The 27,949-nt window shown below is 46.4% G+C and overlaps 1 protein-coding gene across 1 annotated transcript in view; it reads right to left on the reverse strand.

Annotated features, from left to right (window-relative positions):
- The window catches only part of PRMT8 (protein arginine methyltransferase 8), a 114,080-nt gene extending 109,054 nt beyond the window's left edge, over nt 1–5,026 (reverse strand). Inside the window, exon 1 of the mRNA XM_064591685.1 lies at nt 4,919–5,026. The gene's annotated coding sequence lies outside the window, so the exon portion shown is untranslated. The remainder of the gene's footprint in view (nt 1–4,918) is intronic.
- Nucleotides 5,027–27,949: the final 22,923 nt, after the last annotated feature.

Genomic DNA, 27,949 nt, shown 5'->3' on the forward strand with positions numbered 1-27,949 from the left:
GTGACCCCTGCCACCGAGGTACCTCAGAGCCAGCCCAGGACCCTCCGTGATGACTAAGATTGATTTGTGATTTGCACAAAGTAAGATGAAGACCCAGTTTCCTCATCATTAGATTTCCCTCCTCTCAGAGGCCAAGCAGTCAGCAATACCTGAGGGGAATCACCTATATGCTAATTCTACAGGCACCATTCTGCCAGGGACCCTGCCCTCAGGGAGCTTGCAATCTGATGGGCTGACAGCCCTACTCCCAAGAGGAACAGAAAAATAAACAAGAATGAGAGTGTTTCAAGCAAATAAATAATGAAAGTAAGAATTTGAATACCACCTGGATAGAGTTCCATGTTTAAGTTTGTTCTTCAGAAAATGTTTACTAACAGTCTGGTATGCCTGCGATACTATGTAGGTACCAGGGATATAGAGATAAGTAAGACATGATCCCTACCCTGGAGGGGATGCCTTGCACAGGGAAGAGCACTTGAGAAGGTAATTGTAAGACAATGAAGGCCCTGACAGGAGTGTGAAATGACTGCTATAGAAACATCTAGGCCCAGCAGTTAGTCTTGGGGTGTTCAGGTGAAACTTCCAGCGAGGAAACCTGATTAGGAGGAGTTATTGAAGCAAAGAGAGGAAGGTGCTAAGGTGGGCACAGAGCTGCAGACAGTATAAACTGGGCGGAAATGAGAAAAGGAAGCGTGTTGTCTTCTGGCGAGGACAGCAGCTCAGGGGCACTGGATCAGAGGGCATCGGGTGAAAAGCTGACAGGCAAGAGGCAGAGATGGGAAATAAATAGCAGGTTCCATGTGCTGCATGCCTACAATGAGAAAGGCACTTTGCTAGACAAGTACAAAAACAAAGACACCGTATACATTACTTCATTTTATCCTCACAGCACCCCCTGAGGTAGGCGTATTACCATCATTATATACATAAGAATGCGGAGGCTCATAGAGGTTAAGTAACTTACTCAAAGTCACACAGCCAAAATGCTGCCACTATTTGAACAGGAGTCTGAGTTATCCCGAGTCTATCCAAATCCAAACACTAGTCATGTTTCTATTACCACAGGATGTGAAAGGTCTTGGACACCCTGCTAAGGAGTTTGGACTTTATCCTGAAGGCATTGGGGAAGCCCGGAAGAATTTTAGGCAGGAGGATGGCATGAATGGATTTGCATTTTTAGAAGTTCATTCTGACAACTGTGTGGAGAATGGATGGGAGGGGTCCACACAACAAGGCAAAAAGTGCAAGCAGGGAGGCTGCTCATAAATCCCAACAAGAGACAATGGGGGTCTAGAGTATGGCTGTGGCAGTGGAGATGAAGATGAACTCAACAGGGAGTAAGAAGGTAGAATCGGTTGACCTTGGTGATGGGCTGGGTATGGGTAGAAAGGAGAATGAACTGCCAAAAGTTAAGTGGGAGGAACAGAGAAAGTGACCAGTGGGTTGGTAGGAGCTGGATCTCACATAATAGTTAACTTGGCCAGGTTAACTTGGTGATTGGAGACAATATTTATCAAGATAGGGAACAAAGGAGAAAGAGCAGGTTGGAGGAATGAAAGAAGAAATCCAGTTTTGGGGTAGCAAGAGGAGATGTCCCTACAGGAGTTGGCTATCCCATCTGGTCCTCGGGAAGGACACCTGACTGGGCTTCCATCCAATGGGCAGTCATCAGCATCACAATTACATTTGAACTCTCGAAGAGAATCTGCTCACCCAAGGAGAAGGTGATGATTGGGAATTACAGAGAATAGACATGGAACTCTGGAAAACCCTAATCTTTAAGTAGGATGAACAGAGGGAGGGAGAGGATCTCAGGAAGGAGAATGAAAAAGACCAGCTAGAGAGACAGAAGGAAACCCAGGAGATAGCACTAGCATGGAAGCCAAGGCAGGAGAGCATCTCTGGGGTGGAACAGTCAATGGCATCCCACTGAGGAAACTTCGAGTCTGAGAGACCTGAGAAGTAGTATCTGTTGGGCTTTACGATCCAGGGGTCAGCAGTAATTTCAGCTGAAGGGGTTGCACAGAATGTTCATGGAAGCTAGGTCTATGAAACCAGATTGTGAGGGTTGAGAGGTGAATGAGAGGGGATGCCATGCAGACAGTACATGCAGACAATACCATCAAGAACACTGTAAAGAGAAGCAGTGACAGGGCCATAGTTTCATTGTGGGGCTGGGGGGACCCCCAGGGTTGAGAGAGGGTTTTGTCATTTTTGAAAGAGCCAGGAGCACATTTCAGTGCTAATGGGAGACCACTGGCAGTAAGGAAAAGCCTGGTTCTGTGAGAGGAGGAGCATGCATGGAATAAGCTCCCTGAGGAACAGGGAAGGGAGGAAGGGTTGGGACTCAATGCTGTGGGCAAGTATTAGCTTTACTCAAAAGTAAGAGCCGGCTGCCATTATTATGGCAGGAGAAGCTACCAGGAAGAGTGGGCCGGAGGGACCAGAGAGTGAGCAAGATCCTCCCACATGATGGACTTCACTTTGACCTTGAAGTACAAGGTGAGGCTGCTGGGAGTTGGGGTAGGGACAGGCGAGTTAGTAGGAAAGAAAGTTAAGTTGACAGGTGGGGGGCGCATTTGTGGCAGCTTTTGTAGGGGCCGCACATAAAGCTGGTCGGGGTCCAAGGAAGGGCTCTGGGCAGGCAGCAGCACCGAGGACCAAGTGCAGATTGGACATCTGGAGCTGGCCTAAAGGCAGGAGGTAGTGTGACCTTCAGCTGCTGTTCACCACCCCAGCCAGGAGCAGAGCAGGCATCCAGCTAGACTGAGTCACCTCCTCCCCAGAGGCTGACGGGGCAGACCATGAGGTGAAGGAGTAGAAGCGGTACGGGAGTGGTTGGCACAATGTGTCACAGAGAAGCAAGTGATGACATGGGGGGACTTCTTGGGGGTCTTGGGAAGAAATGGAAAGGCTAAGTCTTTGATACAATGAGGCCTCGAGGTCACAAGGCTGACAACTGAAAGGAGCAGAAGTTGGGATGGAAGAGACCCCAGCATCTCAGCGTTAAGAGGTGGAGCAGTTCTGGAGAATGGGGTTGGAAAGGGTGATTTTGATTGTGGAGTGACAGACATTCATACAGGTGTCACCTCTGGAGCTTCTCTGGGAACCTAGCACCTTTCCCTGCCTCGAACCTCCCTTTCCCACCTCCCATCACAGTCAGACCAAAAGAGCCTGCCTGGCAACGAGCTGGCACACACTGGGACTCCAGAGTTGCATATTTAAGATAGATGAGGGGGGACACAAAGGAGAGATTTCCTGGCCTCCATTCAGAGGTCACCCTCCCAGGACAGCATCCTCCCCGCCCCCCACCCCAGGGCTTCCTGTTCTCTGACCTAGCTGCCTCTTGGCTCTTAGCCTTTGCCCCAAACGGACCCACAGACTTGTTCTCTGACTAAGCCTTCATTTACCCCATGCAGACTTTGGCACTGCTGGTGGCATTACCCTCATATTAGATCCAGATGTTCTCTTGCTGTTTCCTAATCGGCTGACTTCTGGAAAAAGCCCACGCCTGCCGGATTTGTAGCCTAACCCTGTTGGAACTGGTACTTGAGTCCCAGCAACACAGCCACCTCGCTAACTTCCCGGGAGGTGAAGATGAGACAAGCAGCTGGGGTGTGGGCTTCCCTTCATGTCCCCCTCTCCTTAATCGCAGGCCAGGCGTTCATTACCCAACGGGCCTGTGTACCCATGTCCATAGGTGGGGAATGGCCTCCTCCTATCCTCCAGGCCCCCTGAGCTAAAGTAATACTTCCAGCTCTCAACACTGGAGCACCCTGTGTCAGACCCCGTGCTAGGAAGATATGTGGTCCCTTGGACTTCCCAAAGAACTTTGAAGCGAGCATTATCCTAACCTTACAGCTGAGGAAAGGGAGGCTCAGAGAAGTTAAGCAACTTGTGCCATTGTTGCCCAACTTGCAAGTAGCAAAGCCAGGATTCAAAGCTAGGCCTTCCTTCTACCAGAGCCGGGAACCTCGACCTTCTCCTAGCCGGCCTCCTCTAAAGGGCTGATGGTAAATTCGTGTTCTCATTCTCACCCATTCGTTCATTTATCAAACATCTGAGCACTTGCTAAGCTCCAAATCTACTTCAAGACTTAGAAAGGTCAAGTTTAGCATAAAAAGGAAAAGGTTCAGATGAGCTGAGGTGTCCATAGCTGGGGGCACAGTAGAACCCATTTCTCATGGCCACCTACAGATCACCTCCTGTAGCCAGAAAGAGCTCTTTGCAAACCTTTCCAGTCACCTTTCCTTGTTCTGATTACACAACCAAAAAAGCAAGAGAGAGTCAGAATGAGGCAATACCTTCCAAGCCTACCACTCTTTGCAACCTGATGGAGAGATCTGACTTGGAAAACAGTGCCATGGGCATTGTTGTCTCTCCCACACACACTGCAGAGGCCTTTGGAATCTTTTCAAAGAACCCCACCTCCCCCATCACCAAGTGCTTCATATTTTTTGCTGCCAGGACAAAAGTTCAGACAGGCCAAGTCTTAAGAGACCTGCTACTGTCCCATTCGAGCCCTCCCCACCCCCCGGCCCCTGTTCCACACACAGACTCCCTACCACCAACAGTCTCTTTCCAAACAGGAGAAGAGGGTGTTATCCCAGCAATTGCTACTGGACCAGGGACAGGCATCTGATTTATGGACAACCCATTTATTGGCCAGTGGCCCAGGAGGTGGCCTAGCACAAAAGTGGCTACTAACATGGGCCATGGTGACAATGGTCTAATTGAATTCTCTAGAGAAGTTTGAATGTGAGAGAAAAGGCAGCTGGGAGTGTGACTAGAAGCTAAAAGACACAGAGAGAAGCCACAAGGAAGCAGAAGCCATGAATAAACAGAAACCAAATGCAGGATCCGTAGAGGCAGAGACAAAGGAGCAGAGAACCCAAGCATTAGGCTTGAGGACTTCTACCTTGTTGTAGAGAGGATGAGATAACTTGGAGCTGCTTGAGGTCCAGAATCCTGTTCCAAGCTCCTAGAAGCCAATCTGCCCTCAGTGATTATGGAACCCTGAGGCTTCGGTGGCCTCCCAATTTCCAGAAATATCCTTACAATAAATCCCCATTTACTGAAAGTCACCTGAGAGGGTCTCTGTGCCCCCGAGGGAGGCTGACTAATACTCGGGCTCTTTAAACCCGTTCAGATTCACGGGACTGGCTGGAGGAGTGCTGGGAGCATGGGTGAGTCACCACACAAAGGCTCTTGGCATTTTTGTCACTCCATTCTGCCCTTCTCTTTCCTGCCAAAAAGCACAGCCGACTGCAAAACCCAGATCTGGCTCTCTCCAGTCTCTAACAGCACAATCACTGAAACACTCCCCAAGTACTACCATCACTGCACTTGCTTTTCCATGAAGAAAGCATTGTTCCTTCTGAATCCCCTCACACGCAGTCTAGCAGAACTCAAGACACCAGTCACCAACCCCTGGACTCCACCAAGAGTGGCCCCAGCAGAAAGCCACTACATTAAAGCAGTGTATCTTCCCTTTAAATGTATCTTTTCCAGTAGCAGGTTTGAACTTACGTCTTTAAAAAAACTCCTAAATGTTTGTTTTCAAGAGCAAGCCCCGTGTCCCAAGGCCTGTGGCAAGTTGGAGGCTTGGGTCCCTTGACGTAGCCTGAGAATGGACATGGCAATTTAGAGCTAAGGAGCTCATCCAAAGTCACCAGGCTCACGTTTAGCTGAAGGAGGGCTTCCATTGTCCTTTCCCCTCTGTCCCTGAGACTCCCTCGGATGGTAGCCCTGGACACAGCTGTCCACTGGGGGGTGGGGGGGGTGCACTGGTTTGTGATGATGCCTAGTTCCAACAATCTGAGAGAGACCATTCTAAGATGGGTGCTCACTTCACACCTGCCCGATGTCCTCCACCCAGAAAACCAGTGGATACGTCTACACCAGCAGTGGTTTCCTGGATGGAGGTAAGGCTCACAGGTATGTCCCACCCACTGAGAAGAGAAAACAAATGACAGAGAGCTACTGGAAGGAGACAGCTTTGAGCAGGTCTCCCCTCAGAGGCTCCCAGCCCCAACCCACAGCCCTCTGTTATACGCCGACCTCTTTCCCTCCCCTGTAGCTTAGTGCTGCCCTTGGCCCGCTCAGTAAGAGACACATCAAATCTTGTGGAAAAATCACAGAAGTTAGTATAATTGGTGCAGTCGCCATGACATCCCAGATGCCCAGGAGACTGGAGGATTTGAAATACTCTGACACACCCGCTTTCTGGGGTTATTGAGGTGTGTGGGGCGGGGTGCTTTCCACAGACAACAGTAGCATCTCATGATGTTTTGGCTTCAGCGGGAAATGACCATTTCACATGTGTTATCTTTCTAGCTACCTGAAATTTGACACCAGAGGTTTTAAGATTCCTTTAAAAGTCTGGCAATTTTGAAAGAATTTTTTTTTTTTTTTTTTACAAATTCCATATGATCCACTCCTCTGCCTTTTTAAACTAAGCATTTTGAAAATAACGTCACCTTTTCATAATGACTTGCTTGGGGTTGTTAGTGTGAATGCCCTTTGTTGCCCTGAGATGTGCTCCGTCCAGAGTGCAGGGACCATGTCTTAGTTGTCTTTATATCCCTCAACACCTCGGCCGGCATGCAGTCAAGCAGGGGTGTGAGCCGCACGCATGGGGGGTTGCATGGAAGAAAACCCAGAGGTTATGGACCAGGAGGCAGGCAGAGCTCATGGCTCTCGATGGCTCTGCTTTGGCAACCAACTTTTCCTTAGTGCCTGAATCCTGCCTTGCTATCAGGTTCTCAGGTTGCCAGATCTGAATGTTCTTTGTTTTCTAACATTTTTTTGAGACATAGATCACATATCATAAAATTTACCCTTTTAAAATGGTTTTTAGTAAGTTCGCAAAGTTGTGCAATCACCTCTAATGCCAAACATTTCTCCACCCTCAAAGGAAATCCCACACCCATCAACTGTCAGTCCTCATTCTCCATTCCAGCCCAGCCCCTGGCAGCCACTAATCTACCTGCGCTCTCTCTGGATTTGCCATTCTGGAAACTTCCCTAGAAATGGAGTCATACACTCTGTGGTCCTTGGTTCCTGGCTCCTTCATTTAGCATGTCTTCAAGGACCTTTGGTATGCCAGAACTTGTTGCTACTCTTCTTGCTCCTGCTTCTGAGCATTCCTTCACCTTCTCCCTTGCATTTCTAGTCTTCTGTGGGCATGATAACACAACTTGTTAGGATGTGTGCCAAACAGGCTAAATAGATCTTGTGGAAAACTCTGAGTTCTTGTAAAAATGTGGGGTGTTTGGGCACTTTTACTTCAGGGGCTCAGAAGTGTTAACTGCTTCCTCTCAATTTCCTGACTATTTTCTCAATGGCCAGCGTTTCTGGTTTAGAGCCTCCCAGGTGAGAAAAGGGTCAAGTCATTCACTTCATTTCCATTGTGCGGTCCATTTTTACAAATCCTTTTATACCTCTTTTCTATTTTGAGTCTCCCACCAGCACTGAAGAACTGGTTCATACAAGAAAGAGAAAAGTGGCCCCTGACACTTAAGAATGGGCCTAATCCACAACTAGGGCTCAGTTTGTTCGGAGTTAGCCATGGTTCTCTGTTGGATGTGCTCTCACAGGACTCCAACATCAGATACAGTCACTCTGTGACTGTGAGGGAGACAAAAAACAACACTACTTCGTAATCTTGTTGAAGCCCAGGCAGAAAATCAGGTCATTGTGCCAATCACAGAACTATCAAGCACCTCCCCATCCTGGAGAACACAGGTGACTGCTGCTTCTTTACTAACCACCGCTTGAGCGTTGCTCCATCCTTCTCACCTTCTAGATAAGAATCATCAAGGTACACAATCACAGCATTACACCTGCTTACTGATAATGGTCAACTCAGAGAGAAGAGCCCCACCACCTTCCTAAACACTCCTGGAAAATCACCAGACACAAGCCAAAATCCCATTAAGTTCTTTCTAACATTCCCTTTACTAGTATACTCTTCCTTCTTGCAACAAGTCAATGAACCCAACTCTGTTCAACCACAGGTATGTTCTTGGTGGTGGTTTTTAACTGGAGAATATTGGCAGGAATCAAAGTTCTGCTGAGAGTCAGCAGAAACACTTCCTTGAACCAAGAGACTCCCATCCCCAAACACACATCTGAAACCTCTTGACTCTATGCCTGTTTGGGGAACTATGCGGCTCCTAGCTAGGAGGTAAGCTCAGAATGAGTTGAATTTCAGTGTTTCTTTGAGGCCCTTCTAGAGGATTTTCAGCTAGCCCCTGATTGGTGACCATCGCCTTTGGCCTTTGACCAAGCTCCAGAGACAGAAAGTCTCCTGGTCTATTCTGGCTCTCTTGGGGTCTTCTTTATGTAAAACAGCACTCTCCTGGGCCAAACACCTGCTGCTTTCCTATTCTCTAACATGTGAAGGCATCTCCTTATTTCTCTAACACAGTAGAAGAGACACTTTGAAACTGCAGCGGCCACTTGAGGGAATTTCGACATGAACAAGATGGTACAGATACAGGACAGAAAGTGAAGAAACCCTCATGAAGAGCTTGTCATGCCTAAAAGAGAGATCATTTTGTTTAATGTAAGAGATGCAGGCTTCCTCCTTTGTTTCCATATTTCAGGGATTATTAAGTGCTGGCTTTTTGTCATCCGCTTGATAAAATGTGAAGGGCCCAAGCTATTGTCTAAAACAGTATGATGTCACTCTCTTTCAAGTGTATATGTCAAAATCCCTTTTTCTACAGCCAACCTTTTTACCTCTCTTGCAGAAGGAATTTAATTACCCTTGTAGGGATAACTTCTCATATTGGAAGCTAGCTTCCTCTAATTTTCTTGTTTCTATCCCTCTATTTTTCCCTCCCTTTGGAAAGTGTAAAGATAGCTGATCAAAAGCGTCATTCCTTTGTATGGCTATTCTACCACTATCTAGAGTCCAGATAAACAGTCAAAAATGTCGACAAAGGAAGTTATTCAATTCAATTGCGTTCCTTTTTTGTGGACACCGAAAAGCATATTAGGTAATAGTCTCTCTCTTTTCACCACATTTGTGAGATAATAAGGTTTTAGCTCCAAGATAGAGTCCTGGGTTTGATTCAGAATCCTCAAAAAGTTTACTATGTACAAATATGCCAGCATAATATTTTGCTTTGAACAAGTCCATGGTTCAAGTTCTCATGGTTCATACTTCCCAAGTTTTCCACATTGGTTTTATGATGTAGGTAAGTTCCACTGTTCCTGTAACTTGTTTAAAAATAAAAATTATACATACATACATATAAAATCACATGGCAACTAAATGGACTCATGATAATGGCTCATTTGGGAGACATGCAAAGGACATTGAGATTCTGGTTCATGTGCAGGTCATCTACCGCTTACTACTGTATTTTGACTCCTCTTTCTCCATGTAAGCTCCCTTACAATCCTCCTGTTGTTTTTGACTCCTTGTGGTCTTCTGCCACTTGAGAAAAAAATGAAATTCTTGCAGTTTTCTCCAACCTTAGCTACTGCTCTGAATTTAACTGATTTTTTTTTACAAATTTAATTAGCTCTTCTTTAAACACTTAAGGTAGATCTCCTTCTACGTGTCCCTTCTGGTTCTTAAGTTTCCCTGCATAATTAATTCCAGACTTGAGTCTATAAAAACTGAATCTTACCCCACCTTCAACAAGATGCTTCTTCTGGGGTTATTGCAACCCTATCAGCAAAACCTAGGCCATCGGAAATGGGAACTAATATGAGGGCTTTTCTCGCTACAAGAGTCAATCTGTTCTTACTTTCAGGAACTATTTGACTCCACTCAAGGGATCTGCCCACCTTGAGGGGCAAAAACTTGGCTCAATGCTATTATGCTAAATGATACTTATTCTCCCAATACAGTCTGTGCCCCACTAGGGGATTAGTTCTCATGTGGACATTGGGCTTACACCTATCTGCCAACACACTAACTTATTACCCTATGTGTTCAGGATGGCTTTTAGAGACTTTCAGGTGCTTCAAATTACCACCCTTCCACTGGATCGAGTTTCTCTGAAAATTATACTCAGAAACCTCCAAAACAGGCAAGCATGGAGTACATCATGCATACTCTGAGAGCTACAGTTCCCCCAGTAGGGATTCATACAACTGAGAAACGTAGTCCAAACTTTTCTCTGACCCTAACAGACACTGTAAATGACAGCAGCTCAGTTTAAACTTCATTAGCCAGAGTTGGATCATCCCATGGATAATCACATGGCCCTAAAGTTCATCTCAGGTAGTCAAAGAGAAATTTTTATTACAGCAAACAGGTCTTGCTATCCCTGTGTCAATACTATAGGACAAGCAGGGCAGTATGTGACTAAGTAAAAGACAAAGCCACTGGACTCTCTAAAACAGACCCAGATGGATTCTGGCACCTGTTTTCATTGTCTAAGTTTTGTAATCTAGGCCCCTTCACTTTGAGACCTGTCAAAAAAACTAATCATCCTTCTGTTTCTAATGATTGATATATTCTGTCCAGGGTCCTTGGGGCTACTTTGCAGGAATTATCAAGTCACAGGAGCCAACAATTCACCTTGCAACAAAAGAACCAGAAGAAGACTAACTCCTAGTCCAGCTACACACTACGTTCTCTGGACACCCTCTTGATTCTGATCAGCATAAATTCAGCAAAGGCAAGATCTGGATGTCAAGGATTAATGTCCTATAGCTTGGCTCTATCTCCATGGCCAAAAGGAAGACTCTCTGGCTGAAGGGCATTGACACATTATTTTAGAAAAGGAAACAGGAGGCTCATAGAGATTAAGTGACTTGCCCAAGTTCACACTGTTAACTTACAGCAAGGCCAAAACTTGAACTCAGGTTGTAAGACCCGGCCAAGGATCTGAGCAAAGGTGCATCCTGTTGAGTTGCCTCCCTCAGTACCAGTGAGAGGGAAGAGAAACTGGGCGATCATCAGACTCGCCATGCCAGAGCTGACAACAGCTTTCCTTAGCCCCATAAACTCACAATTTCCGAGCTCAAGGAACTTTAGAGACCATTCAGGCTAACTTCTCAGTTTATAGATCAGGAGACACAGGCCCAGAGAAGACAAGTGACTTCCTTAAGGTCACACAGCAAATTAGTGGCAATGTCCAGACTTGATCCGAGATCACCAGAGCTTGGTGCATGGCCACATCTTGCCCCTCATCAGCGTCAGGTGCATTCATCCCGCCTGGTTGCTGGAGGATGTTATCATGTTCTGATTCAGTGCCCTTCCTCTTAGAAAGAAACATCTCCAGACGGGGGTGGCTACTTCCTCCCTTTTCAGCCATGTGGAATTTCTCTCTTGTCATTTTAGTTAGAAACGTCATCTCGGTGTTTTCAGTGACTGAGGCTACCTCAAAAGAACCCAACTCTCACGTGTACATGTGCATAGTTCTTCATGCTAAATGGAGCAGCAGTGCATATAACCTTAACAGGAGTGCAAGCTAAAAGTGCTGTTCCCTTTTGAACCTTCTCAAGGCATCCTTCAATCTACCCATGAGAATGAATCTTCTGAGTTCATTCTCAAAAGTGGGATTCCAAATATCAGGGTCTATTCACAACCGGACAATCATGCTACTCCCCTGCTGCTCAAAAGACTTTGATTACTCCCTATGTCTTCAAAATAAAGCCACAAATCCTTAACCCGTTATTCAAGGCCACCTGCTATCTGGTTTCACTCTACCTCTAGGGCTCATGCCCACTATTTCTTCTGCACTTAGTTTCCCTTTAGCAGATCAGATAGACTACAAAGAACTGCTCCTCTTTCTAAATCCCAAACTGCTCTCTCTCTCTCTCTCGGCAAATCAAATACACACTAGCATACAGGGATGTCTTTTCTTCCCTACAGGAAGGGTATCCCATTGATTTTTGTTATCTTTTTGTTATGTGATCTTAACAAATAGTGAGTAAATGAATGAGTGTATGCTTGAAAAATACTACATTTATCCTTCCCCACCCCCCAACCCATGCCTGGGAAGAATTAACTGCTACTGGAAACATAATGTCTTTAGGTTTTCTCAACAGAATATAAACATAAAGCTCAAATGAGAAAGCAAGCTGAAGGCAGTGTGGCATTGCTTTATTGGTAAGATCTTTTTTTTTTCCTTAAAGAAGTATACTACAGAATAAGAAACCCATTACACTAGGAGTTGAGATGGTATCAACTATCTTTGTGGCTTGTGTGCACTTTTAAACCAGGATTCATGGCTGTAGAAACAAAAGAACCTCTTTGCCTGTATAATTTTGTTCCCTTCCTTTATTGCTTTAAATAGACAAGATGTGGTTTGCATTCCTTTCACTGCTAATGTTGTTTGCTTTGGGTTCCCGAACAAAAATAACTTGCCGTTCATATTGCTCTCAAAGGTTGTTAAAAATCTCCTCCCCCTTACGCATTCCACTCATTTGTAACCAAGGTCTTGAGTGTTGCTAATGGAGGCTCCCTCAGCCCCATAGCTTCTGTGATAAAGCAGCAGGTGGTGGGTCAAGTTCTATTAAGCACCAGGTAACATCAGCATCCTTTAACCTTACTAAGAGAATCCTGAAGCTGGAGGGATTATCTTGTGTATACAATTGCTCTAGGCAAGAATGGGCACCAACATCCTAGGCGTATAAAGATCATCACCATCACCTCGGTAAGGTGATGACAGCTCTTTACAGTTTACATATCTTTTTTCCTATTTATTCTTCCTCTTGATCATTAAAAGCATCTTGCAAGATAGGTGTTACTCTCTGGAGCACAGCCGAAAATGTTAGGTGGCCTGTTCCTGCAGCACCCAGCTTGGCAGGGCCAACATTAAAAAATGCAGTGCTTTTGCCTCTATGCTGCAGCAAACCTCCACTAGAGTTTTCTGAATGTCCGACTTCTTGGCAAAATGTAGAAAAAGCAACTATAACCTTCCTTGATATTCTAACCTAGCTCTCAACCTTCAGTCTAGAGCAAAACTTCTAAATGTCCAAGACAGACAGGTCCACGTGCCGCATACCTGCATGTGTAAACCTTCACCCATCCACCAGAACCTCAACTCTGAAGCCAGAAACTAGAAATTCTCAGAGTTAACATTTCAGTCATGAAGGCTCACTTTCAGGGCAAGTTAGGATTTGGGTTAATGCCTCCCTCCTCCCAAGTGCCTCTGATTTTACGAAAATCAAACCCTGATTCTTAGGGCCTTCTGCTAATTTCCCTCTCTCTGCACACACTGCAGGGACTCCCACCACGCACCACCTCCAATAGGAAGGGTGATCCCCAAACGTGTGTGGCAGTTAACGCTTTCCCTGTCTTTTCCATCTGCCTGCAGCTTGTTACAAGATCTCAGGAAAGGACTAGCCAGGTCTAACAAAGACATTTCTGTGACATAACAAACTGGCTTCTCCCCATTCAGCCCAAAGTTACAGTGCTTTTTGATATTGGTTACAGCCAGGGGACTGCCGGTCCTCCTCAAGCACTTACATTCCTTTGCACACCCTCAACTGGGCTTCCATCTGCCCCTTCCAGCAGCTCTTCATAGGAGCAATAGTGACATTCGCACTGAACCACATAATGAGATTCCTAATGAGACTAAAGGAATGGCTGGCCCCACTCGTTTCTCTGTCTGAAATGTGGACTACCCATGAGGGACTTCCTGCTTTAAAATAGGAGAGAGGCTATCTCAGGAGAGAGAGGAAATCGTGTCCACTAAGGAGGCAGTCTGTCCAATGAGGTCAGGGCAGGGCTGTTGGCAGCTTCCGTTAATTCCGTTGGGGCAGGCAAGTGGTTATTGGCAGTTAGTTCTGAGGTTGAGCTGAGGATGCTGGGATGGATTTTTAAGTGCACAGTTGGCCCTTACATCGTGAGCCTAGCTTAAGTGCCCAGGGAAATGGAATAGCAGGGAGAAGGGATATTCGCAAATAATGCCAAAACCTCTTGTTAGTCTTTGGCTTCCATATCCTTCCCTAAAACTTTAGGTCAGGGGCTAAGCCACCCAACATTTCCATCTCTCCCCCATTCCTTCATGGAAGAGAGTCCTGCTTGCAGAGCAATTGCTGAGATGTTGGCAAGATAAAGGGTTGTAAAAATTACCACAGATAATCTACAAAAGCTTCGTTGGATTAGGTTATGGATCTCTGAACGTGAGTTACGTTTGTTGGGTCAGTGACCTTGCTCAGAAATTGACAGAGGAGATGTCTAATAAATGCCTGTTGGATGGATAAATACACAGCTAAATGAATTTTTACCTGAGTCTAAAAACTGCCTTTCCCAGCATAGAAATAAAGCCCCAGCAGCCTCAGGCCTACACCTGCTAGAAGAATGCTAGTGTCAGCCCCAGGAAAGTGGGCAAGAAGAAGCAAATCCTAAACAAGGCTAACACAAAAGGGGATTTCCCTCCCCCTTTTCTTGCCCTCACTTCCACTGTGGTGCTAAAAATCCCATCAAGACAGGTCAATAAAACAGCAACAGCAGGATATAAAAGAATTATTACTCTTTGCTCTGGCCATTTAGAAGTTTCCTGGAAACCTGGCTCTCCTCCAAACCATTGCCCCATGACCATGGTTGTGATGAGCTTGAATCCTGGGTCCTCTTACTAACTAGATGTGAGACTTTGGGCAAATTACTTAACCTCTCTAAACCTCAATTTCCTCAATCTGTAAAATGGGGATAATATTGGGTAAAGCACTAAGCATAATGTCAGGAATATAGTTAATGCTCAATAAATGTTTATTTTTATTATTCCTGCACCCCATTCTGCCATCCCCTTCTTTCTCCTCCTCTCTATTGCTTCTAAAGATATTATTGTCTATGAACAGCCAGAGAGTAGAATGACCAGAAAAAAACAGGTAATTTTGGACAGCCCAGAAGTTATCTACAAGCCTAAGAGCAATCACTGTAGCCTGACCAACTGCCTGGTCTTTTGAAAAGCGTGATTAGTAGCTGATGGTGTCCATAAGCCCACATAGATTCCTAAGAATGACAGAGATGTGTCATTCATCTCTGACACATCTGACAGAGATTCATTCATAAAGTAACTCTTGACTCTCTAGAAGACAAGTATTTTTTGCTCCCAGTGTATCTCAAATGGCACTTCCAGTGCCGAGAGCCTGCTATTTAATAATGTCACCCAGAGAGGTGAAGGGCAGGTTAAGTCTAGGTCTGTGAACTGAGGTAAGCCACTTGTTAATGGCTTAGTCCCCTCACGTGCAAAACATAAGGGGTTGGACTAAATGTTCACTGAAGTACCTTTACATTTTAAAATGACTTCTGGTTTAAACAATTCCATGATAATCAGAGAGGGATCATAGAAAGGTAAAATACACAAACTTAACCTCTCAGAAGGACAATAAAAATGTTTCAATTTGAAGTTAACTTATAAAGTGATATAGTTTAATGGAGATGTAATGGCATGAGGAGGCCAGGCCCTCTCAAACACTTTCTCAGCATCAGACGTGGTACCTGGAACAGACCAAGGGGAGGCCAAGAGATTCTATTCCCACCTCCTCTCTCAAGAGGCCTCCATAGTGAGAAAGAGAAAGGGAGCCCCCAACTCTCCCTTCCCCTTCACCGGCCACTCTCCAGCTGAAAGTCAGGGGAAAGGGAGACCCCAAGGTCTTCCATCACCGCTGCAGACACCAGCCAAGCCCCTCCCCACTCTCCTTGGCTTTGACTCTCACCTGCATCCCCACCTCCGAAACAGTCTCCCACTAGGTATTAGGTGTCAGCTACACTTCGCCTACCAAAGGTCTTCCCTTGCCAATTTTTGACACAAGCTTTTGCATACCGTTTGCATAAATTTGCAGGTAGGGTTCAAGAGCCCTGACTCCAATTATACAGGAGGACACACGACTGCATTTGCAGTGAAAAGTGACTTTGGGGAGAGCACACCTGATCTGTCGTCGAGTGCTGTGGGAAAGTCATGCTAACTAGGTTATGCCCATACAGTAAGCCCCCATACCTGCCCTCCCAGCCAACACCAAGGTCCAAGAAACCAGAGCTTTTTCAATGTTGGCTTGAAGTCATGCCTAGTAGGTAGAAAAAAGCTTTGCCCAGCCATGGGGAAGAATGGGGGTGGGCATTTATTCCATCAAAGAGGAGCATTGAAAGACAGCTGAGAGCCCAAGTTCAGAGCTGTTCACTCCAAACGGTCAGTGTTTGGTGACTTGACCCAGAAATTCTTGTGTTCTAGTCAGTCAAACCAGGCTCTGATTTCCAACATAACTGTTGCTAGAACAGCTTAGGGGATGAAGGTATGTGACTGAAAGATGGAAGTTGGGACAGTTGCCCCTGCCTTCCGCTCTCAGCCCACCTTCACAAAAATTCGTCACTGTGCCCATTTGTACTGCGTGCGCACGTAATTTAAGAAAAGTTCTTAACTATAAAAGCAAGTGGGTGAGTACCAACAAAATGGGGCCAATCATTTTCAAGTGGAGACCCTCTGAGCAAGTTGGCAAATAAACCAGCCTTTGACCTTCTTCCACAAGGTCTGGGGAAACCTCTTGTGATGACCAGACATGAAGGAAGGCTTCAGATTACAACCTCCAAAGTGATTAGCTATCCACTGACCACAGGGATAAGTGGAGTGAGACCCACAGCACCAAAAAGACCACAAAGACCACCAAAGCAGTCTAATAAAGCAGACACTGAATGCATTATTTGCCATGCAAGGAGAGAAGCCCATTGCATCAAGAAAGGTCAGGAAGTCTGTCCAAACTGGAGGTAAATAGGACAGAGACGGCGTGGAAAAGAAGTTTTGTCTGAACTTCTGATTGGCTCAAAAAGCAGATTGCAAACTCTGTTTTGGGGTTGGTTGCTGTTCTGATTTTGTGTCACAGAGGCATGGGCACAGGTCTCCACAGATCCTGGACAGCCCTGTCGTGCACGGCCCTAGCTGGCTGGCGTATGTGCCTGCTCTCACCTCCGTGACATTTTTCTTGGACACGCACTTTGGTGAAGAGTTAGGGCCCCTGGGGTGCCATTGGTCGCTGTGTGGCTTTGTGCCTATTACTCCCGCTCTCTTATTCTCACTGCCTATTAATGGGCGGACACACCTCTCTCCTGGCCAAGTGGATGAGATAACCATACGAAAGCAGCTGGGTTGTTTGTGAGCAGGGAGCTGTATTTTCTAAACAGGAAAACTGAGGCACAGAGGCCCAAGCCCCAGTAAGTTGGGGCACATATGAATAAAATGCTGCTGAATCTGGGGGAGAGGGGAGTGGGGACAGGCTAACTGGAAAGATCTAACCAAATGTTAACCGTGCTTAAATCCGGTGGTGGGATTGTAGGGGATTTTTATTTTCTTCTTTTCTGTATTGGTGTTTATATATTCTCCAAAGTTTCTACTATGTGAGGTTTTGAAATCATATTTTTGAAAAAAAAACTTTGACGCAGCAAGGGTGAGCTCAAGGTCAAGGTGACTGTATGTAGTAAAGGTGTATGTGCTTAGCAAAATCAGGACATTCTCCCCAACAGGAGTTCAGAATTCAGAGCTTGCAGCTGAGTCTGGCGCCCCCATGCTGTCTCAACTCAGGGCTCCATCAAAGCCAGATAGGCCTGTCTGTCCTCTCAGGGCTCAAGAGTGTGACAGTGCTGGCCCGGGGCTTAGAAGCCCTCGCCGGCCCTTGCAAAGCCCACTTAGATACTGGAGGAACAAAGACACCAAATAGCATCTCATCTTTACGAGACACCTCCTCTGCAAATTAAAAAAAAAAAAAGGAGAGCGAATACTCCTTTGTTCTCTAAAAGTGGTGGGGGCACAATCCCAGCGGGACTCTATTTCTCTGGCCTTAGTGTTTCCATGGCAGGTATGGTCAGTGAGGCCAGTCCCCGACCTTACACTGCTAGGAGCTGAGCTGCACCAAGGAAATACAAGGCCATCCTTGGTTTCTAAAGCCTTTGCTTTAAGAGAGCCCACAGCTTCTGTTCTGTTGTTCACCTACTTTCCCTGCTAGAGGGCTTCATTTCTTCCTGATAACATTCCTTTTTTCTCTCTCTCTCTCTCTCTCTCTCTCTCATTCAGTGCTTAGTCGAGGAGGGAGAGATGGTGGCCAACATCAGCGGTTCAGTCCTGTATCATCTGATCCTCCCTGCTATCTCTCCTCAATGCCAAGCCCGCTCAACCCTGTAACTCTCCCTCTGGGGCTGCCTTCCTGAACGTCCACTCACATTTCTTGACTCTCTATTCCTACCCCATTGGATAGATTAAGAAGGATCATCCTGGCCATTTGGCAAGGGAAAGACTTTGTGAATTGGGGAATAATTAGGCTATACAACAAATTACGCACGTTGCTGCATTTATGCCTACATGTCCTGACTTTCCATCTGGGGTTCTGCATGGGGCTTCAGAGATTCCGGGAATCCTCTGATATTCTACAGAAAATGGCATAGGTGGGATGTGTGGGTGTTCGTTTTCCTTGGGAGGGGGATCCATAGCTTCCATTCGATTTTCAAAGAGGTCCTTGCTCCAGGAAAATGTCGAGAACATTTATCTAATGACTCTGTCCCCTAGGTTATACAGAAAGTAATTATCCCAGCAGAAACTGTAGCTTGGGCCATAGAGGATGGTGAAGCCAGAGGAAGGGCAGTCAAAGGGGTGGTGTGGGGTGTGGCAGCCTAGCATATACTTTGATGTGGTCATTGGGAAATGTGGCTCAAAGAAGGAAGGAAAGTAACATTTATTGAGCATGGCCAGGAGCCAGGCTAAACCGTTTGTATACATTTTCTTGCTTTGTCTTCACACTTGCTTTGCGAGGTAGGACTTATTATCCTCATTTTACAGATGAGGAAACAGGCTCAGAGAAGTTAAGGAACTTCCCCTATGTCACACAGCTAGCAAGAGACAGAACTGGATTCAAAACTAGGGCTGCGTGGTCAAAGATCTGTGCTCTATTTTACTACACGTTACAGCTCAGTCTCATCTCTTGTGTCCCTGACAGGGTGGAGAGAGGGCACAGCCATGTCACCTAACCTCTTGGAGATTCAGGTTCCCTTAACTGCAAAAATGGAAATTTAGTCTGCCCTTCTTCCCTCTCCACCTGTCTGGCTGTTTGTCAAGGAGCAACTAAGGGAGGCGGGAGGACCCAGCCATATTCAGTTTAGCAGGCTCAACTCCACCATCCCTCCCCACCTGCTACCACTGGGCAGGTCCAGCCTCAGGAAGCCCAGAGCCTAGAGAGCGGGTTATGCCACTAGCACCTCTCTGTGAAGTGGAGCGGCAGTTCAGACCCGGATGAGGAGCACGGAATGGCGAGGGGGGACTGCTGTACTAAGGCTCCCGCTGAACAGCCCTCACAGGGCCGTGTGAAAGCCTCCTCGTGGCTAAGTGAATGGCAGTGTTTTCGTTCAGGGTGGCAAGGGCAGAGGAGACCCTGAAGAGTCGATCCAATTTGGGGCGGAGGAGGCAGAAGCAGAAGGCAGGCAAGTGCCCACCTCTCAGCCAGCTCACCCCTCCTTCTGTCCTGTCTGAGGGTCCCTCATCCCCTCCTGTCTGTGCCCCTCTCCCTGCAGGCTGGGAGGCACCTCCTCCACCCCCATCCTCCACGACCAACCTACCAGCCACAAAGGGTGAGTTAGTTCATCAAAATGTTTTTGTGAGGGCCTGGGAGCCATTCATCCACTCGAACGTAATCTCCCACTTGCAAAATGTCAAAATGGGCAGCTCTCCCCAGCCTCTTCCCTCCCTGGCCCCTTCTCCTTCCCCTCCCTCAAAGATCAGCCTGAATGACTTCTTTTGTGGTGGGCTTCCCTTCCTTTCAGGCCCCCTCGCCCCTCCTCTAAAGTGCTTTCACAGAATGTGGTCTTTCATTAAGAGCAGTGATTCATTTCCCATCAAACTTTAAATATTCCCCTCTGAAATGAGTAATTCTGACTTTGAAGGGAGCCATGCGGTGACAGCCCCGCCTCTATCTGGTTCCGGTGGCCTCCAGTCTTTCCCCATATAAGGCCTTGAAAAGCAAGGGGAGAAGCCTTGGTAAGTGAGCCCAGAGCTGAAGCAGGAACCAGACGGGGGGAGGGGACTTGATGCTTGGCCTGTGGGCCCAGGAAGCTGAGAGCATCCTGAACTGGGGACTGTGAGGCATGGCGTAGGTTGCTGGACCCAGAGACCCCGACAATCCTTTCCAGCCCCGACCTTTAGAAGTCTGTTATGAGCCTTTGGTGGCACCTACTGAAGACCTCTGATAATGTGGGGAGATACCCACAAAGCTTTCCGACATACGGCAGAGACGTGTGCACAGCTGTGTCTCAGGACTTGGCTAGCACAGCTAGAAAGAGCTTCTGACAGCGTCTGAACACTGACCCAGCCCTTGACCCCCGGTGTGGCTTGGGCCCAAGTTCTCAGCTCTCTCACGTGCCCCTGGGCAGGCTTTTCTTAAAGCCTCCGTTCCCTCTCATGTACACACCTGGATGTGAAGAAAGCAGCCTGTTCTTCCACACGGGTCACCATGCTTTGTACCCTGTGACACCACCACCCTGACCACAGATGTTTGGATATGGGATTAGTGCCTGAGCTGACAATAGCCACCTTGAGACTAACAGCGGCCCCTGAGGTGGCCTTGCTGGGGACCTGGCCCCAGGGCCTCGTCATGTCCTCTCCCTGAAGGAGTTCAAAGAAACTTAGAGATACTGACAAGAGATCAAAATAGAAGCCAAAAGGCACCCTGGGGGCGGCAGGCATTCAGCCATAGGAGATTAAAGAGCCAGCCAGGGCTAGAAACAAACTCCTGGTTAGAGTTGGTGTTTGCCCTGGGGCCCCAGGACAGTCCAGGTCTCTATGAGGCTAAGAGCTAGACTGTTGGCTGAGTTGGCTTATTTCCTTATGTATCCTTACAATAATCCCCCATTACCTGAGGTGTCCTGAGTCTATCACTGCTTCTTGATACCTGAAAGAGCCTGTTGCAAATTTTCTGTGAGAAACACATGAGACAACACATGTTGAGCACTCCAGACAATGCTCCACTAGAAATTAGAATGAGACCCCTTTGCAGGCACGGGGCAGGCGCTGAAAGCCCAGGCTTTGGCCTTGGGCCTGAAAAATGGAAAATACATGGACCGGGATACCAATAGTTGGGCCACATCAGGACTCCAATCACAGGGGGCCTGATATGACACGTGTGGGTGGGATGGACAGGGAGGCAAGCCAGTGTGGCCAAACCCCAACCAACACCCAACTCAGCTCCTGGACCAGTCAGAACAAGGCATGGAACCCTCTGAATGAGCTGGTTTCAGCCCAGTCCTCCCCGACTGTGGAAGAGTGGAGTCCATCTTCTAAGGATGTCCCTTTCCTCAGTGCCCCCGCCCCCCACAGGTCTTTACCCAGACACAGCATCCCCAACCCTACTTCAAGGTCATGTTGGCACATAGAGTGTAGCCTCTGGAATCTCCCCCTGGAAAGCAAGGTCTTTCCATGTGTCCTACCTCTTCACAGCCCCAGCAGCTGTGGCATCCTAAACACTCAGGTTTTGCAAGGGTTTGCCTGGAGTCTGTATTTCCAACACATACCCTTACCTGCTTATTCCAACATCTTACTGGCTTGTGAGAACCACCACCCTTCAGGACCTGGCACTCGGCCCACCACCCAGTGGGAGCTCAATAAAACAACCACTGAGGGATGAGGCCTCCAGAGTCCTAGAGATGATCTTTGACCATATTAATATATGATCCCATCCAGGAGTTTATACTTCTCTCCCCTATCAGGCTGTAAATGCTGAACAGGCAGGTATGGGTTTATTTATTTATTTGATGTTACTTGGTTTCATTTTCTTTGAAATGCTGGCAAAACTGACATTCTGCCTATTGATATATGGGACTTGCTGAACAATCCTCTGATTGGCATTTCTGGCCTCCCTCCCCCCCACTCCCCCAAGATGCTTACTTCTCAGGTCTTTAGGTAATTCTACAGCAGCCTCCAGAGGAGCCAGCACTCCCGCAAAGTGACCAAGTCTATGGCACGAACTCTCCTCTACCCTTTGGGGTCCCCAAGATCAGCCAGTTTTGCAATCCAGGAGGCTTCACTATCCTGAGAGACCTGGCTCAGGAAGCCCAGCCCAGGGAGGCAGGAGTCCTGGGAAGACTCCTAGAAGACAGCAGACCCAGTTCCTAAGCCTGAGGCATCTGGGAGACCACTGGAGGGAGTTGTTTGAGAAACAAGGAGTTACCAGGCCACACCACTGCCCTTCACATTACAATCCTTGGATGTAGGCCCTTAGTACCAGTGGAAGAATAAGAGTGACCAAAAGGCCCACCTTGCCCAGCCTCTGGCCCTGGACAGGGGAAACCCAGCCCAGGGAAGCACTCAGGATATTAGCTCTTATCTATCTGGTGGGGAAAATGAGAAACAGAATGGCCAGAAATAACTTTCAAGTTATTTTTCAAGTTGTTCAAACTCTTCTTCTAAAATTTGCCAGTAAGTGTGTGAACTCTTCATGGTGTGTGAACGAAACCAAGAGGAAAGGGTTACCATTTTCTCAGCTCAACTGTCTGAAAGCCACGCAGACCCAGCACTTTCTTCTTACAGAAAATTGCAGGTCACTGGGAAGAGGTTTGCATCTTAACTATCATTAACAATTTGGACTTGTGTTCTGCAGCTTCTTTATGTGGAGAAGAGATTTTCTCCACTCCCCAGCTGCCAGACAGAGAAAAATGGCCACAGTTTTCTCATGAAATGCCACAAGGCACCCTAGATCAACGTGATGACTGGGATAAGGAAATTAGCAACCTCAGAGCAACCCAGTTAAGGCAATTCCCATGGAAAATGTTCCAGAGGCTTCCCTTAAGTGAGCCATGGTGCGGGTGGAAAGTGGAAACATGGAGTGTTTAAGTAATCATATTGTGAGGTGACCTTATTGAGTGGAAAAATCCACACACGGTCTCTTGGTTAACCAACTCTGTAGGGGTTCTGACTGTTAGAGCACAAAGGCATAACTAAGCACCTCTGTACACCTGGTAGCCAATTAGAATAACTGTAGGTCAAGCAACTGGAGAAAACAGGCAGCCTCCTAGATGTTGGCTGGGTAAAAACAGACTTATAAAACAGCAGTAAATATGCCAATAGTAATAAAACATTGTTCAGCCTATCATCACAAGGATCTTTTTGCAGGTGGGTTTGTGTTAGACACCACATAAGACTGCTTAACAGTGGGGTGTGGTTGAAAGAGCACTGGACTGGGAATCAGAAGACCTGGGTTCTAGGTCTGGTTCTGTCACAACTAGGATAAGTTGTGGGCTTTTGGGTGAGTTACTTCCCCTCTCTGGGCCTAATAATTATGCTGGTCTGTAAACTGAAGGGGCTAGATTAGACCACCTCCAAGGGCCCTTCCAGCCTGAAACTTCGAACCCATGACTATTTCCTTGGCAATTCATGAGCTAATCATATAAGTAGAGCTCCTCTTCTCTCAAGACTGGCTCTTGGAGTAGTTTCATTTCACGATCAAAGTAAAACAACATTGGTGTAGACCAGCAATGTGGCCTGTTCACCTCTGGGTCCCAACACTCAGGGTCAGTGAGATCAAAATTATTTTCATAATAAAACTAAGATGTTATTTGCCTTTGTCACTGTGTTGATGCTTGTGCTAATGGTGCAAAAGCTGTGGGGGAGTAAACTGTGCCTTAGCACAGTCAAGGCAGAGCTGGTCCCCGAGTCCTTCACAGCGAGGGGCCTGCACAACTAAAGAAAACAATAGTTTCGCTTAGGAATGTCCTTGATGAAGCAGTAAACAATTCAGTGAAACCTCAGCTCCTGAGTACAATCTCTAAAATATTCTCTGTGACAATAAGGGAAGTAAGTACACATAAAACAGTTGGGTTGCATATCAGAGTGAGAATGGTTGTCTTGAGGAAAGGCACACGTGCGATTGAGTTGCAAGCTAAACTAGCCATTTCTTACTGGAAACATCATTTTTAGTTTTTGAACGAACAACTTATAGTCTGAATATGTAGACTTTGGTATTTGGTAGCCATTTTGTTTTTCAAAAATAAGGAAGCCAGTCACTTCAAGGAAAACAGTTAATACTATTTTTTGCCAGTGACGAAATTTGAGCTTTCAAGAGGAAATTAGAATTTTGGAAAACTTGCACCTGTCACTGTGACCTTCATAACATCCCAGTACTTAAAACTTTACTAATGAGATTAATATTTACAAATGTAATTTCTTTTATACGGTGCAATGAGATGTGTCAACATTTAAAAGAACTGCATAAACATTATCCAAATAATGTATGATGTTATAAAATCTCACATGTGTAAGAGAGGCATTTAAAGTTTAAGGTAAACTAATATATTTTAATGTAACAGAGTAGGAAAAGTTCATTAATATGGTTTCAGATTCCACATTATAACTAACCTTCAAGAAATTGCCACTTGTGGAGTTTTGGCATAGTATCAAAGAAGACTATGCACACTTATTTTAAAAGCTATTAAAATATTTATCCCTTTTCCAGCTACATATCTGGGTAAGGCTGAAATTTAACCATATACTTCAACCAAAACAACATATTGTAGTGGACTGAATGCAGAAGCAGATATAAGAATCCAGCTCTCTTCTATAAATCAAAGCATTAAAAAGATTTGCAGAAATATAAAACAGTGGTTCTCAACCAGGGTGATGTTGTCCGCCCACCCCCCACCCCCCTCCACCCGCAGCCCCAAGGGGACAAGGGGACATCAAGACATTTTTGGGTCATCATAACTAGGAGGAGGGGGTGAAGCTAACAATCAGTGGGTGGAGGCCGGAGATGCTCCTAAACACCCTATAATGCATCCTACCATAAAGAATTACCTGGTCCAAGATTTCAATAGTGCCAAGGTTGAGAAACTGATACCACTGTTCTAAGTCTTTTGCTTCACAAACATTTGTTAACATGTAATGTGTTTATTATTGTTATTTTTAAGTGAGTTAATAGGGTTTTTTTATTTTACAGTTTTAATTTATAATATGATAACTATCAATAGATATAACCCACATAAACAAAAGCTCTTTGGTGTCCTCAATAATTTTAAGATAATAAAGGGGTTCTGAAACCAGAAAGTTTATAGATTTTTGATACAGACTCAATCTGTTGAGCAACCCTATGCATTAGCCATTCTAAAAATAAGAACATTTTATGGCAGGTGTGCCCCCAGACATGTAGTTTCTTCTCAAAAAAGGAAAGTATCTAGAGTAAGGCAAAGTAAAGAGGTGAGTGCAGGGGTAAACAACAGAATTTAAGCATCCTGTATGTATCAGGGCTTGTGACCACTGGTAGGAATGCAACCATAACTAAACCGCATCCATTGTTCCCAAAAAGCTTACTGTCTAGAAGGGAAGAGAGACACATTAACTGAAATTTTAATTAAAATATGGGTAAGAAGAAGGAAATATATGCGTGGGAGTATCTGAGATCAGTACAGAGGAGTCTTAGGGTTGGGGTTGGGCGAGGCAAGGGAGACAGGAAAGGCTCCCCAGAGAAAGTAGATTTGAATCTTGAAGAATTAGTAGGAATTTGGTTACTTAGAGTAAGAGGGGCACTGAGGAGAAGGTGGTGTTCCAGGCAGTGGGAACAGCATGAGCAAAGGCACCCTGAGATATAAAAAGAGCATGGCAGATTTGGAGAAGACATGACAGGTTGTAGAGAAAATGAAAAATGTACTAGATATACACCCCAACAAAATAAATTTATGCCCCCAATAAAATTAAGATATTTTGAAGTCAAGAAATAACAACTCTAGTAACACCAAGGATCTCTAGTTTTGGAAGAGGATAGGCTGGTTCATAATTTAGGTATACCAGTACAAAGTACCTGCTTTTGGAAACAAAAGCAAGACCTCCCTCTCTTGTCCTGAAGCAACATCAGATGCTCTGCACACACTTCCCTCTTTTACATGCTCTTCTCTGTCTTCACACTATTTCTATCTCTGGCTCATGAGGGCTTCCCAGGATGTTCACTGAGGGTCAATGCATTCTGCTGGGAATGGACAAGGGGAGCCCTCTTGGCTTATTAGCATGAACCTCCCTGCCCCAGAAATTTACTCTACATTTTTCAGAAAGGGTTTATGTGGTTAGTTCATGTAAAGAGATGTGATACTGTTTTTCCTATCGAGGAAGTTGGTTAAGGTGGTTGAATGTTTATTTCAGAAGCAGTATATTAACACCACTATGGAAAACTGGGGCCACTATGCTGTACTAAAGCACACTGGCGTGGGAGGAGGCCCTCCTGAGTTACATAAAAGAGGAGAAGGAAGAGAGAAGGCACATTTTCTAACAGTCATCACTGTCCGTCTATTGCTACCAACAGCCTTCATCAAAGGTTGAACTAATCTGAAGGACACTCTGGCATTTGCCCAGGATCCCAGGGGAGAACCTGCCCTTTCCATTGGTAGGCTGCAGAAGAAGCCTGTTTAGCACACATCTGGGTCTCTGCTTTCAATAGAAGTCTGATTGATTGATATTCCTCAAATTAAGGAGGGCCAGTCAAGTCCCCCACCTGGGGCCCTGCTTCCCAGAATCCCCTCAGAGGGCCCGTGCAAGCTGCTGTTCAATCAGGATGGGCGTTTTCCCAGAACAGCATGCAGCCGAGGCCGTGCACCCCAGTGAGGAGGTGCGCAGTGGTCAGGATGAGGGGTTAAGGGCCGTGGTCAGGAGAGCCGCCTTGCATTATCTGCAGGTGGAGGTGATTGTACAAACAGGAGAAGGAAACTATTTAGAGAAGCAGGAGGTCAAGGGGCATGTTGGGATGGGACTCTTAGAGCAAACTAGGGGCAAACAGCAAAGGAGCAAGGATACCAGCAGTGAGTGAGTGCATGGAGCCTTACAGTCTACCTGGTTCAGGGGCAGGCAACCTAGCTTAAAGGAGCTCAGCCCCAGGGACCTTGGCTTGCAACCCTCTTGCCAGTAAGCCAGTGGTTGAGAATCACTCCTGGACTTCCCTCCCGGTCCAGGATGCAGGCCTGGGGGTGAAGGCTTATCAGTACAGTCTTTAACCAAATGGAAGGGACTCCTGGGTGGCTCAGGCAGTTAAGTGACTTCCTTCAGCTCAGGTCATGATCCCAGGGTCCTGGGATCGAGTCCTGCATTGGCTCCCTGCTCAGCGGGAAGCCTGCTTCTCCCTCTGTCTCTGCCTGCCGCTCCCCCTGCTTGCTCTCTCTCTCTTTCTCTGACAAAATCTTTAAAAATAATACTAATAAAATAAGTCCAAGTGGAATTAAATGGGACCCCTGTTGGTGGGGCCAGGAGGTAGACGGCTCTCCTAAGCGGGCGCCGACCCCCATAAACACTGCCCTGGTGTGTACTCCACCATTGCAAACCAGTAGGTTCCGGCTTCACTGACAAGAGGTGCAGCTCACACACATCCTAGAGCACACGCATGTGCATGGAAGCCACTGCTAAAGAGAGATACGAGGCTGGAGAGCATTGCATTTACAGAAGACACCAGTGCCAGATGACATAGGTCAGAGCACAGATCTGCACACGCTTCAACCTTCTCTCCTCTGTGCCGGTGAAACCCAGCCGGCAGGCAAACCGAACCAGTCGGCACTGCCCTGATCCCCCTCAAGGAACCCTGAGAAGTGTTTGTCAACACAGGCCATGAGCATTCAGAAGGTGAAACACCCCAGCTGCAATAATAATTATTTTTTAAGTAATAGCTAAGTGCCAGGTACAGTACTGAGCTCTTCACAAACATTAACTCATTTAACTAGCAGGAGTTGATAGTAGCCTTTTATTAGCAACTGAAATCAACAAAGTGACTTTACGGAAGTCAGTGTTTGGTGACTAATAATAAAGCAAAAAGGTCATATCACCGACTCAGGACTGCTCCACGCGCTGAGCTGGCCCAACCCCGATGGGGAGGGAGGCTGCCTGGCTTGCCCCGCAGCCCCAGGAAGGTGAGCATTCCCTCTTTAGATGCTTGTTTTGTGTCAGCAGCGATGACAACGAGAACACATGAAATAATGCAGATGTATCTCTGGCTTTATTATTATGTGATTCAAAGTAGGAGTGAGAAGTCAGCATCCACATGG

Source organism: Mirounga angustirostris, unplaced genomic scaffold (assembly GCF_029215605.1).
Source record: "Mirounga angustirostris isolate CCGP_5_RB_7025 unplaced genomic scaffold, mMirAng1.0.hap1 SCAF_5, whole genome shotgun sequence".
NCBI classification, from domain to species: domain Eukaryota; kingdom Metazoa; phylum Chordata; class Mammalia; order Carnivora; family Phocidae; genus Mirounga; species Mirounga angustirostris.